The following is a 14,238-nucleotide window of genomic DNA, read 5'->3' as shown; positions in this document are numbered from 1 at the left end:
GACACATGTAGGAGAGCTCTCCTCCTTACCACTCTGCTAACTGGTAAATTCAGCGGTCTAATTTGCTCAAGAATGGGAAAAGTCGGTAGATATATACCCAGAGAGAAACCTGAAGTCAGCAAACCGGAGCGCGGTGCCTCCGACATGGATAAATATCTCAACAAGAAAACCACAGCTCCTGTGCCGGCCGGTCCTAAGATGGTGCTGCCGGAACTAGATGACTGGGGCAGGGATTCGGAGGGAGAAGATGAAGCTGCTGCAGAGCATACAGCAGGCCCCACATCACAAAGTGCTGCCCCGATATCCAGGCAGTTCCTGCAGCAGGCTTTATCAGCAGCCCTGGCCCCAGTGATTCAGGATCTGCAGGAGATTAAAGCTGACCTGAAGCATATCGGCACGAGGGTGGAAACACTGGAAAGTAACCAGGCGTCCATCTCGAATTACATCAGAGCTGCAAGCAATCACACCATGGCTCTGGCAGCCTCTCTGGACACAGCATACTCCCTCATAGAAGACCAGGAGAACCGGAATAGGAGGAAAAACCTCCGGATCCGCGGCCTGCCTGAAAGCACCCCACATGAAGGCTTACCAGAAGCTGCCGGCGCCATCTTCTCCCTGCTCCTGGGAAGCTCCAGAGCGGCCGAGATTCAAATAGAAAGAATCCATAGAGCGCTCAGGCCGAAGCCAAAAGAGAGAGAGAACCCCAGGGATGTGGTATGCGGTCTCCTGAGGTATGTGGACACTGCTGCCCTAATGCAGGCTGCCAGAAATATGAAGGAGATCATATATGAGGGGGCTAAAATCTCCATCTACCAGGACCTGGCATCCTCCACATTGAATAAAAGGAGGGCGCTGCGGCCCCTCACTGACCATCTGCGCCATCACAAGGTGCCATATAAATGGCTATTCCCCTTCGGCCTCACATTTGCTGTAGATGGGAAGCGCTGCACCATTCGCCTGCCACAAGATCTCCAGGCGGCCTGGGAGCTGCTGCAAACAGATCCACTAGATGTACCATCATGGCTGCCGTCTGCTGAGATTGGAACACAGCTGCCAGATCTCCCAGAGGCCTCAGGATGGCTTAAAGCTCCACAGAAGAAGAGGAACCAGCACAGATCAAGAGACACTTGAAGTCCTAGAGACTATACAGAGGAGTTATCTTACCTCAGATGAAGTTCTCCACAGACATCATAGAGGGACAGGTTCTTACTTGATTATATCACATCTTAAGTCTGCAAGTATACCTGTCTGTCATGAGTCCTGAATTGTTCCCGTTCTTGTTGTAATCTGCAGAGCAGACATTCTGCTTTGCAATGTTATTTTACTGCATTCAACCTAGACCATAATATGTAAGGTGCTATCCCGCACCAGTTCAGCAGGTGGCGCAATGTGGACACCATTATGAAGATATGGTCCCACTTTGTACCCCCCCTACCTACCAGGGTTATCTTGGCACAGACCTGGTACATGTGCCTGATTAAATGGCGGCTCATGCCCGCTTCACTGCAGCTAAGTGACCTGCTGCAGTGTCGCTGGCATGGGAGTCATTGCACTGTTATACTTGTCATGTTGACAGAAACTTTAGTTGTGATGTTACTTGTTCACTCCCTAGATACGGTCGATGTGAATAACTGGAGTTCTCCGGTTCCAAAGTCACCCCATTTTCTCAATGATGTCGTCAATTAAATGTACAACGTATAATGTAAGGGGCTTTAACACCCCACAAAAGCGCTCTCAGGTCATCCGTCTGCTAAAAAAGAACAATACAGATATTTGCTTCTTTCAGGAGCTGCATTTTAGAGAAACAAATGTACCTAAAATTCAGAACCCATACTTCCAACACTGGTATTTCAGTGCCTTTGAGAAAGCAAAAAGAGGAGTGGGTATTGCAATTTCTAGAAAAGTACCATTTACATTGATATCTACCCTGACGGACCCTGAGGGCCGCTTCATATTCGTGAAAGGCCTCATAGGTACACAAAAGGTTACACTCGCTAGTTTATACAGCCCTAACCGTGGCCAGAAACAATGGATCAAGATCACACTAAGTAAACTAGATCTGTTTGCAGAGGGGATTAGATTGATTGGGGGAGACCTCAATGTCACACTGAATCCTTTGATTGATGCTTCTGACGGCTCCTCCCAATTGACCCAATCAGCACTGGGGTGCATCAATAGGTACATATCAGACATGAATCTGCTGGACGTCTGGCGACTAGCCCACCCAGATACTAGGGACTTCACCTTCTTCTCGGCCCCACACAAATCATATAAAAGATTAGACTATATCCTACTGTCAAGCAATGCCGTGGATATGGTGGACTCGGCTGACATAGGTGTTGTGTCCGTCTCTGACCACGCCCCAGTCTCTGCTGCCCTTAGATTTTCCAGCTTGCCTGCCTCAGTTAGACAGTGGCGCTTAAACGAGACGCTGCTAGATAGACAAGCAGATACCTCAATCCTGGAGCAAAAATTAAAGGACTTCTTTATAGATAATGCGACACCAGGTATGCCCCAGACGACACTGTGGGAGACGCACAAGGTGGTTATCCGGGGAGAGTTAATAGCCTTAGGTAGTAGGGTTAAAAAAGAGAAACAAAAGATCCTACACGATCTCTTGGTTCAGATAGCAGATAAAGAAGCGGTCCATAAACGGTCTAGAGCAATAAAAGTCCAGACTGAACTGACCCAGCTAAGATCACAACTAAAAGACCATTTAAACATTCAAAACGCAAAGGCTTATCAATATGCCCAATTTAAACACTACTCACACGGGGATAAAGGTTCTAAACTGACGTCCTCCCTTATTAAACAAAGGAAAGAGTCCATGTTCATACCCAATATCAAATCCAGTACTGGAAATATGCTGCATAAAACAGCTGACATTGCAGAAGAGTTTCAAAAATTCTATAAGCAACTATACGGCCTGTCAGACCCTAATCACCCAGATCCATCAATACCAGAAGCAACAGACTTGTTTTTGAAAGGCCTCAATCTACCCCAGATAACCTCCCAAGAAAGTGACACCTTATTAGAGTCAGTCACTGAACTAGAAGTGAAAAAGTTACTAGCCTCTATGCCCATGGGTAAAAGTCCTGGCCCAGATGGCTTTCCAGTGGGCTATTATAAAAAATTCTCAGATATATTAATACCCCACCTGGTAACGTGGTGCAATGCACTCCTAAATGGTGAAACCCTTCATAAACAATCACTGGAGGCCACGGTAACCATCCTCCCCAAACCGGGGAAAGATCCCCTTCTCTGCGGTAGTTTTAGGCCAATCTCGTTACTTAACGTAGATATAAAAATATGGGCCAAACTTCTGGCGACACGTCTGGGAAATCTACTTCCTAAACTTATCCACCCTGACCAATCTGGTTTTGTTCCAGGGAGGGAAGGGAATCATAATTCCTGTAGGTTAATCACAGCAATACAGTGGGCCAAAAAGAAAAACCTCCCCTTGGCGCTGCTCAGTGTGGATGCGGAGAAGGCCTTCGACCGGGTGAGCTGGGACTTTATGAGGAGGACTCTACTGAGGTTTGGAATCCCGACGAGATTTCAGGAGGCAGTCATGTCATTGTACAAGGATCCGAGTGCTAGAATCAGGGTCAATGGCACATTGTCCCCATCCTTCCCTATTCGCAACGGGACACGTCAGGGCTGCCCCCTATCTCCTGCCTTATATATATTGGTCATGGAGACCCTTCTTCAGGCCATTAGAGACCATGTAAATATACGTGGTGTGAAAACAGAAAATGACGCCATAGAATACATTAACGTGGCATATGCTGACGATCTACTGATCATGGTTTCTAACCCGGTCGAGGCCTTCCCGCATCTTTTGACACTGTTTAAAGAGTACGGTAGGCTATCAAACTACAAAATGAATTATACCAAGTCAGAAGCTTTAAACGTTAATGCTCCGGCGAGCTCCATAGCCATTTTGAAATCAAATACACCATTTAAATGGCAGTCCTCCTGTGTTTCCTACCTAGGAGTTAGGATTTCCGCCTGCACGGAAGATTTATTCCGGCTTAATTATACTCCCCTAATATCAGAGGTCCAAAACCTGCTCCAATCGCTACGCCTCCCTTATTCCTCTTGGATGGGAAGGAAGAATATACTAAAAGCGTTTGTCCTCCCAAAAATTATGTACGTACTACAGATGTTGCCAATATTTTTACCTAACTCATATTTTACAAGGATTCGCAGGCTTTTTATGACTTACCTATGGGGCGGCAAGAAGGCTAGGGCTCCTCACCAGAGGCTGATACTGGGGCGTGGTCATGGAGGTATAGCACTGCCGGATGTCCAAACATATTACAGGGCCATACACCTGAAAAGGTGGTTGCAGCTTCATTCCCCTGTCTACCGCACATTGGGCACGGAACTGGAACTAATGCAGCTCACCCAACCACAGAAAGCAGCACTATGGGGTCAGGCAAATGCATCACTCCATTCACATGTCCTCTTAAAGGGCACTAGCCTAGTCATTAAACAGCTCAACAAGACACATGGGCTCCTACAGAACCCCCCTAGTATAATGCCAGCAGATCTCATACCACACTCGATTCAGCCTCCAGGATCTCAGGTCTCGCAGATTTGGCACAGATTAAGAGATTTCTCCACAGCTGACTTTATAGGAAAGGTAAACGGCACTTTACCGGATCAACATCCCCTTAGCTTAGCCTGGAGTACATTTAACTTTCTAGACCTAATAACTATAAAATCTGCTGGGAAACAACTAACTACTCAGAAGTCATGTGTAATGACCCCGACATGGTTTGAAAAATTAGCAACCCCCCCTTCCCCTCAACGCAAATTGATATCCACTATATATTTGGCCTTGATCTCACCACAACGTCGCATTACTCCACAATATGTCCACACCTGGGCTAATGACCTTAAGGTTACCTTTTCGGAGACAGATATTCTCCGTATGCACGCACACTCGCATGGCTTCTCCCGCTGCGTGAAGATCCAAGAGCACTCATATAAGGTCCTCACACAGTGGTACCTCACCCCTAAACAACTATTTCTTAGTGGTCTGAGTGATCATGACAGGTGTTGGAGGTGTGGGGAAGAGAGTGGCACTCTTCTACACATTTTTTGGTCCTGTTCTAAAATAAGAGGATACTGGGATGACGTCTCTCGGACCATTAATGAAATTCTAAACACTAACCTGACATTAACCCCAGAGTTGGTTCTTTTATGGCTTCCAACAAAAGAACTATCGCCATCAAGGAACAAACTTGTTATACACTTGATTCAAGCTGCCCGTCTACTTATCCCCCAAAAGTGGCTGAGTAAAGAACCCCCCACCACCTCTCAGTGGTTAAGCAAACTAGATCACGTTCATCGTATGGAAGAGCTAGCGGGTTGGGAACTTAGGGCACATGAGAAGCACAAAAAGCTATGGGCCCCATGGATTACATATAGATATGCGAATGGTACACCAACATCTTAAACAATTTTCAACAGACAAACAACTTTGAAAATGTCCCCCCAGACAGGAACGACACATTAGTGAGAATGGAGGGTGCTAAACCTTCTTCCTCCCTTTGGAATCATCGAAGGTTATCTTAACAGCCTCAGACCGTATCTGTCCAGTTCTAAGGACACCCCCCCCCCCCCATCCCCCACCCTCCCCCCCTTTTTATATGTTTGTTTGACCTACCTACATCAGGTCACACACCAAATGTCAATTAGTTGGTTCTAGATGACCTTGCTCTGAAGACATGCACTTTATATATGTCATATGTATACTATGCACTATACTGTCAAAGTACGCTTTAGACTTGTCTGTAATAACTCTGATTTGTGCATCAATGTATGTAAACATCTCTTTTGATATGCTTTTCAATAAAAAGACAATTGACAAAGAATATAACTACTATAATACTGCTTCCTATGTACAAGAATATAACTACTATAATACTGCTCCTATGTACAAGAATATAACTACTATAATACTGCCTCCTATGTACAAGAATATAACTACTATAATACTGCTCCTATGTACAAGAATATAACTACTATAATACTGCTCCTATGTACAAGAATATAACTAGTATAATACTGCCTCCTATGTACAAGAATATAACTACTATAATACTGCCTCCTATGTACAAGAATATAACTACTATAATACTGCTCCTATGTACAAGAATATAACTACTATAATACTGCCTCCTATGTACAAGAATATAACTACTATAATACTGCTCCTATGTACAAGAATATAACTACTATAATACTGCCTCCTATGTACAAGAATATAACTACTATAATACTGCTCCTATGTACAAGAATATAACTACTATAATACTGCTTCCTATGTACAAGAATATAACTACTATAATACTGCTCCTATGTACAAGAATATAACTACTATAATACTGCTCCTATGTACAAGAATATAACTACTATAATACTGCTCCTATGTACAGGAATATAACTACTATAATACTGCTCCTATGTACAAGAATATAACTACTATAATACTGCCTCCTATGTACAAGAATATAACTACTATAATACTGCCTCCTATGTACAAGAATATAACTACTATAATACTGCTCCTATGTACAAGAATATAACTACTATAACACTGCTCCTATGTACAAGAATATAACTACTATAATACTGCCTCCTATGTACAAGAATATAACTACTATAATACTGCTCCTATGTACAAGAATATAACTACTATAATACTGCTCCTATGTACAAGAATATAACTACTATAATACTGCCTCCTATGTACAAGAATATAACTACTATAATACTGCTCCTATGTACAAGGATATAACTACTATAATACTGCCCCCTGTGGATGACAATATAGATGTAATGTAGGAGAGCTGTCTTACCTGGAATTGCCGCAGTTTCCTTCTTCTAGTTTGTGGCCGTCTCTCGGTCCTGTGGTCGGTGATGCAGCAGAGATGAATCAGTGGAAGGTTTGAATGTTGCCGGATCAATGTGAGAACTAGAACTGTCTTGAATTACTAATATCGGACGCAGCGTTGTGCTCTAAATCTAATCAATACCGCGGCCTCCGAGTTAATATAGAAGCTGCTGAGACGACTGAAAGTGGACTATGCACATGTGGCGTCACATGGGGTCCTCTCTGCTGCTCTGCACATTATTGTAACAGAGAATTGCATGTATAACAGTCGCAGGACTTGGAACTGCTCACACGTATCCTGGGCTGGATGTAGACACTGATGTGGATGGTGATGCAGGTCAGGTGAGGTCAATCACCAAGGTCATTGCTCTTCTCAATGCTCCACCAAAGACTAGACCGGCCTCAGCTCTGTATAGTGGTGGTCTAGGGCAGTAAGGGTTTTCAGAGATTTTTTTCAAAAATTGACACTGAGAAGGGGATAGTATAAATCAAACAAAGAAACCTTGCTCACCTTTTAAATGTCCCTCCTCTCCGGTCCCTGCAGCGATGACGTCACTTCCATTGTTCCTGAGACATGTGCGTTATCTGATGAGACCGCCGAGGTCAGTGGTCAGCAGTGAAAGTAATGTCAGTACACTGGTGATCTAAGCAATCAGGGGGTTGTTAGTATCTCTGATGGTTTAGGGCAGTGAAGGGCTGATGTCAGTGTAACGGGTGGTCTACGGCACTGAAGGGGCAATTAGCAACTCAAACCAAATTGCGTCCACTGTTATTTAAACAGTGGACGCAATTTGTATTATCTGACATGTTAGAAATGTACATGATGTAATATGTGGTGAATGTAATCTTCTTACCAGTGTCTATATTTGCGAGTTATATTATAACCTCCCTTCTGATCCTCAGCTGTGTCATGTGACCAGCACTCTGACCATCCAAATACCACAGCATCTTATGTCTGGAAAGGAAGTCAGTCTCTCTATGTATTCCTATGGGAGCCTCAATGTCAGTCACTCATGGGAACGAATAGAGAAGTAACTGACTTTCTGTCCTGTGTCAGGTGGAGATCAGAGAGTTGGTCACATGACACGGCTGAGGATCAGAAGGGAGGTTATAACTCACAAATACAGACACTGGTAAGAAGATTACCTTCAATGCAGATTACATCATGTAACTTTCTAACAGGTCGGAGAATAACATTTTTGCTGGAGTTCTTCTTTAAGGTAAAAAAGAAGGTGTATCACCAATGGTAGAACCCCAAAAAATACACCTAACAAAAGATAATATAAAGACATCTTTATTAATACAACTGACACCTAACGTGATAAAGAATACATAAAATACAGCTGACATCCGTCCAGGAGATCACCCTTAAATGTGCCTGGAGTTGTGTGGCATTCATCATCAGGTTCCGCAGGGCATTGTTCACAAAAAAGCGGTCATCAGTGTAGGATGTGGCCAGAGGACGTCCACTTCTCTGCCTTTCTGTGACTCTTCCAGTCTCTGTATGTCTGATGCAACCTGCTGATGACACTCTAAGCTCAGGGGCCACTTCCGTCTGAGAACATCCTGCTTGAAGCCTCACAATGGCGAGGTACTGTTCATCAATTGTTAGGTGTCGTCTTGGTCTCATGATGTCAGAATGTGAGCAGCATGATGAGGAGCACTGTTTAATACCAATTCTAACTGAACCAGGAAATTTATTGGGCGATTCACGGATCAAACACCTGTTGTGAATTTTGCCGTTAAGCAAGTTGTGTAAAAAGTCCTGAAACATTGAACAGTTGGGCATGTGCATTCAGAAGGTTAGAGAAGGTCACATTAAGTTCTCCTGTAAAGGTTAGAGGGCATTTTAGGTTCATCCTGAAATTTCACACAAGACAAATATCTGAACTTTTCCTGAGTAGTGTGTGTGTGCTGAAAAATTATATTCTATAGTCACGGGCAGGCGCCATGATGGGAATCTGATCTTCCAATTTCATATGGATCCTTTCACAGTCTCAGAAAAATCCAGGTGGAAAGTATAGATCAATATACACAACAAAATATTAAAAATAGGTAAAAGTAATTAGAACCAACCTAGAAGAATATTATAATAAAAATGGCATATAACTGAGGTTCTCATCAAGTCCATTGGGGGTGACATTATCCAAACTGTAGATCCACCTTTTACCTCTTTCTGGGCAAGCAGTTTCTTCCTAAACTACCCCACCGTGGGCCCATTAAGCCAAAGGCTTTTTCCAGACGTCCACCAGGATAATAACTCTTGACAAGAATGTCCTTCAGATTTCTGGATCTTCTACAGGTTATAGATGGAGCTGCAGGCAGGATCTTTTCAAGGGTTGGGTCTAGGCGGAGAAATTCCCAATGTTTTGCCAAGGCTAGTCTCATCATTCTCCATTGGGGGTTATAAGTAGAGATAAATCCCACCTCATCGTCACCTTGATCACGTTGTGTATTAGTAGATCATCTCTTCTGGTTCCACGTGCTCTTCTATATCCAGCCTTAATGATGTAACCGCTTTCTTTCAATCTTTGCTGTAGATTACGGGACTGTCTCTCAAAAGATTCTTCAGTGGAGCATGTCCACCTCAGCCTAAGGAACATGGGCATGTTGTTAATCAGGTGAGAAGACCTCGCATGGAGTAATGCATTGGCGAAAGTCTCTTTCCTGTGTAAATCTGCAGAGATCTCGCCCTCATCATCAACCAGAATCTCGATGTCGAGAAAATCAAGTTCGGTCCCTCCAATCCAATCTTGTAAGTGAGTTTAAAATTAAGATTATTAAAGTTCTCCACAAACTGACAGAATCTGTCGGTCTTGCCGTATGATGATCATATCCTCAATATAGAGTGTCCACATCTGAACCCTGTCAATGTCTGGAAGATCGTCCGCTCCCACAGCCCCAGGAAGAGATTAGCGAAGGACGGCGCCCATTTTATATTCCCTGGAGCTGTAGGTAGAACATCTCCCAAAACCAAATATCATGGTGGGTCAACACAAAATGAACTATTTCCAAAATAAACTTGATCTTTATCCGACATCATCAAGAAGAATCGTGCTGCCTCCATCCCATCCGGATGTGGTATACTGGTACATAGGGCTTCTCCATCACAGGGGGCAATGAACATGTCAGGTTCCAGCTGAGATCCATTGAGTCTTCGTGACGTATCTGTGGCATCCTTTAGGTATAAGGGTAACTGCTCCACCAGCGGCTGTCACGGATGGTGTTGCAGAAAGCTGGAACTTATAAATAAACATCCGACTGGCTTGATCACGAACTAAGGAGCATATGGGTGAGCCCTATAAAACCCCTAGAGCTCTCCCTGACTGCTCAGCCCATGCAAAGGTCTTTATGGTAGACGATTGCATGCCCACGTACCTAATACTGTGTGACACCTGAAAACCCTATAATAGTGAGGGGACACGACCACCGGCTCCCTGCACTTAATACGGACGGAGTCAGGGTCACCTAGAATCAAGCCAGCAAGGAAACACAAATAAAGGAAAAAGACTTATCTGAGGAATCAGCAGTAGCAGCCTCCAGCAGTGAACAACTCATCCAGGAAGAAGTATAAACCGCAAAGTGAGGCAGTATGGGAGGGAACATAAAGGGAGACAATTAGTGTAAATAGGTGACAGCTGGGAGAAGGAAAGGAGATGACAAAGTGAAACCAAAACAAAGAACGTCATACAAGAGGTAGAGAAGAACGTCTAACAGACCTTCTCACAGAACTGGCGGTGACATCGGCTTCAAAATAAAATCAATACATTTACAAGCCGCTTCGCACAAGGTCCCCAATCCTGACATTATCGTGTCTCATCTTTTTCAGTTCCTGGATGGACCTTCTCTCCCTGAAAGTGCAGATAAAGGTGGCATTTGTGGGATTCATTTTTTGGAACTCTTTGGTAATTAGCTGAACAAATGCATCTATATTTAGGAGATGAAAGGCGGGAAGCGCGTCGATTTTGGGAAACAAGAGACTTCGGGAACCTCTATCCGATGTCTCTAGTTCCTCCAAGTTCCTCACAAGTGTTAAGGTCTTTGTTTTAAAAAAAATCTTCTTGAAAAAAAAAAAGTTTTCAGGCAAATAAATGTAGATCTTTTACTGCTGTAAAACAATCAAAATTGACAGAAGGGGGAAAAGTAAGACCAGGATTCAGAACATCAGTCTGATAAAGGTTGGTTGCCTTAAGAGATGATTGTTCCCGAGATCCTTCCGGTTGTAGTCCGGCCTCTGTGTCGGTTCCTTCTTCTGAAGGGGTGACGACGGTTCTGTGATTGAGATGATGTTACTGACTCACCACCTGTTGTGAGGGTAGAGGAGAAGGATGCCGTTCTGGACCTACCATCGTCCCCTCTAGAACGCCACCTATAGACTCTATTGTTCTCGGAGTCCTGAGCATCTCTACGGAATGTCTTGGCTTTAGAGGTCCGTCTGTATAACTGGTCGTCTGTAACAGTGAAGGGGTTAATTGCATTTTTTTTGGTGGTCTAGGCTATTAAGGGGGTTAATGTAAGATTCCCTGGTTGTCTGGGGCAGTCAAGCAATAATGTCAGTATATATTGTGATATAGGACAGTGAGGAGGTTAGTCGTCTAGGGCAGTGAAGGGGTTAATGCCGGTATAACTGGTGGTGTTTAGCAGGTAAGAGGTTAATTACAGTATCTCTGTATAAACTGGAATAGGTTGTTGTGTTCAAAATTGTATTTATTTATACTTTTGGCATAAAAACAATTTGATAGACTGGTTAAATGCTTATATCGTTGATATCCAGGTGTTGTGAGCAGGCTGGATATATATATACTGCAGCTGGGGAAATAGCTGAATACACAAGAATATAAAGGATGCAATCGTATATATCTGATTGGAAGACTATCTTGGTAGAGATTCCAAGAACTAAAGTGCTATATGTAGACTGGATGCACTAAAGTGCTGCATGGACTAGAATCTAGATGTATAAAGTGCTAGATGTGGGCTGGGTGCCAGCTATTAATGTAAAAGTGCTGGTGCAAGCTGGATACACTAAGGTGCTAGTGCAAGCTGGATACACTAAAGTATCTAGGCCAACTTGCAGATACAGGGCCAGATTTATCATTCCTCTGACAGCTCACTCCACTTTAACATATGGCTAAAGTCAGTTTTAGCCAAGTCAGATTTATGATCGGCCCTTTAAGACTGTAATAAATGTGGTTTGACGGTAGCAGTTTATCCGTCAGTAAGCAGCTTTACAAAAGTCGCACATCTTTACGAAAAAGTCGCACGTTTTTATGAAAAAGTCGCATGTTCTATTAAAAAGTCTCATAAGATAAGCATGGTCTTCACTGGAGTGAAATTGGGACTTTTTTGCGACTTTTTTGCGACTTTTTTAAATAGTCCCAATAGTAAATCTGTCTAGAGATTCATTTACATAAGAAAACACGCCCACTTTCAGAAAACTGGCGAGCATAGTGCAGAGCAGAAAAAAGTCGCAAATTTGTGCGCAGTTTTAGCGTTTGGGACTTTTTTGGGACTTTTTCACTCCATTATTCTGTCTTGAGCTAATGATAAATCTGGCCCACAGTGTGTATATCCGGTATGGAGAGCTGTCTTGGTAGATTGCAAGAACTAAAGTGCTGTATGAACTGGATATACAATAGTGCTAGATGAGGGCTGGGTACAATGGATGCTGTTAGTGAGCTATAATGTAAAAGTGCTGGTGCAAGCTGGATACACTAAGGTGCTAGTGCAAGCTGGATACACTAAGGTGCTAGTGCAAGCTGGATACACTAAAGTGCTAGTGCAAGCTGGATACACTAAAGTGCTGGTGCAAGCTGGATACACTAAGGTGCTAGTGCAAGCTGGATACACTAAAGTGTTAGTGCAAGCTGGATACACTAAAGTGCTAGTGCAAGCTGGATACACTAAAGTGCTGGTGCAAGCTGGATACACTAAGGTGCTAGTGCAAGCTGGATACACTAAAGTGCTGCATGGACTAGAATCTAGATGTATAAAGTGCTAGATGTGGGCTGGGTGCCAGCTATTAATGTAAAAGTGCTGGTGCAAGCTGGATACACTAAAGTGCTGGTGCAAGCTGGATACACTAAGGTGCTAGTGCAAGCTGGATACACTAAGGTGCTAGTGCAAGCTGGATACACTAAAGTGCTAGTGCAAGCTGGGTACACTAAAGTGCTAGTGCAAGCTGGATACACTAAAGTGCTAGTGCAAGCTGGATACACTAAAGTGCTGGTGCAAGCTGGATACACTAAGGTGCTAGTGCAAGCTGGATACACTAAAGTGTTAGTGCAAGCTGGATACACTAAGGTGCTAGTGCAAGCTGGATACACTAAAGTGCTAGTGCGAGCTATATGCTAAAGTGTTGGTTGTAGGCTGGATACACTAAGGTGCTGGATATATTGGTATGTATTAGAATGCTAACTATTGGGGGCAGCAAATAGGTAAGTGTGATAAGTGCTATATGCCGGCTCGGTGTATAGCCACAAATATGCTAAATATATTCAGTACTGTGGACAAATAAGATATAAACGATGTTCAGTGTGCGCTGAATATATATATAAAATACAGTGAACCGGTATATAAAAGTAAACAATAGTATCTAAAAATACGCAATGATAGATTGCTCAATAGGCATAGGTGCTTAAAACCAGGAAAACCACTAGGTAAACGATGCATCCAAATGATGCACCCAGCCCACATCTAGCACCTTAGTGTATCCAGCTTGCACTAGCACTTTTACATTAATAGCTGACACCCAGCCCACATCTAGCACTTTATACATCTAGATTCTAGTCCATGCAGCACTTTAGTGCATCCAGTCTACATATAGCACTTTAGTTCTTGGAATCTCTACCAAGATAGTCTTCCAATCAGATATATACGATTGCATCCTTTATATTCTTGTGTATTCAGCTATTTCCCCAGCTGCAGTATATATATATCCAGCCTGCTCACAACACCTGGATATCAACGATATAAGCATTTAACCAGTCTATCAAATTGTTTTTATGCCAAAAGTATAAATAAATACAATTTTAAACACAACAACCTATTCCAGTTTACACCAGATGAGCGGGTGCCAGCACAACTACTGTATTCCGATGTATTGTTTCTTGGATATGTTTGTACTCAGCCTGTCCTGACCTTGTCCTTTCTCCTCATTTCGTATAGTACCTGAACCCTTCGGTGATTTACACCAGTGTCAGGCCCCCCCACATGGGATATATATGGTGGTCTAGGGCAGTAAAGAGGTTAAGTGAAGTATAATTGATGGTCTGTAGCAGTGAAGGGGTTAATTATAGCATCTCTGGTGGTGTAGGGCAGTGAAGCAGTTAATG

This window comes from Bufo bufo, chromosome 8 (genome assembly GCF_905171765.1).
Source record: "Bufo bufo chromosome 8, aBufBuf1.1, whole genome shotgun sequence".
Lineage (NCBI taxonomy): Eukaryota > Metazoa > Chordata > Amphibia > Anura > Bufonidae > Bufo > Bufo bufo.
Note: the sequence above shows the minus strand (reverse complement) of the source record.